Genomic DNA, 1,058 nt, shown 5'->3' on the forward strand with positions numbered 1-1,058 from the left:
GGGTTTGAACCACCAGCCTTCTGGTTAGCAGTCAAGTACCTTAGGCACTACGCTACCAGAGCTTCCGGTGTTTCCATTACTATAGCCTAAAAGTAAATGAACATTACAAATATTCTATATTTATAATATATAGGCCATGTCACACATAACAATTTATTGAAATTATGTTCAACAATCTCCCACATCATTTTTTAAGTGGTTAACCATGTTTCCCTACATGGTAGTCATGCAGTTAAATTTTAAAACTAAATGTCACTGCCACAACTCCAAGTTTCTAGTGGGCAGTTTTTTTCCCCTTCTCCTTGGCACTAAAGTCAGGTACTTGCTCTTACTAAGACCTGTGTAAAGTCTTCTTGGGTCAGTTGCTCTCTCCTTTTCTATACCATGGTGCCTAAAAGGTTTCCCTTTTTGGCTATCCCAGAATGGCACTTATTCAACGTCATGTTCAAGTTTTACTTTTTGTGTGAAGCCAAGTCACACTTTCACCTTTTTCTGAACTACTAAAATACAAGAAGAAACAGTTCACCTAATACAAAAAATTGGAATTTTGTGTGCACTTGCTATGTGCCCATCACTATTATAAGTACTTTGCATTACCTCATTTAAGCCTCACAGCAACCTTATGAGGTAGGGATTATTCTTATGCCCATTTTATAGATAAGGTAACTGAGATTAAGAGATGTAAGAAATAAAGAAAGCGAAAGAAATATGAATTGTTTGCATGTATCAGCTCCCTGTCTATTCTTGTTTTTCTGATCAGAGTGGACTCTTCACTAGATTTGTCTCCAAACTTATTTTATTATTAATTTTAGTTATTCCTTGCACAGGGTTGAACACCTTGATTGAATGATTGAAAATGGCTAAAGTCATGCAGTGTTTCCTTTTCCCCTGATTACCTCTGGATGAAGATGTCTCCTTACATAGCTACGCCAAAACCAAAACCAAACTCACTGCCGTCAAGTCAGTTTCGACTCATGGTGACCCCTCCTTGGGTTTCCGAGGGGGTATCTCTATGGAAGTAGATTGCCCAGTCTTCCTTCTGAGGAGTGGCTGGTGGG

Source organism: Orycteropus afer, unplaced genomic scaffold (genome assembly GCF_000298275.1).
Source record: "Orycteropus afer afer isolate SDZICR_OR568_19922 unplaced genomic scaffold, OryAfe1.0 scaffold00352, whole genome shotgun sequence".
In the NCBI taxonomy this organism is placed as follows: domain Eukaryota; kingdom Metazoa; phylum Chordata; class Mammalia; order Tubulidentata; family Orycteropodidae; genus Orycteropus; species Orycteropus afer.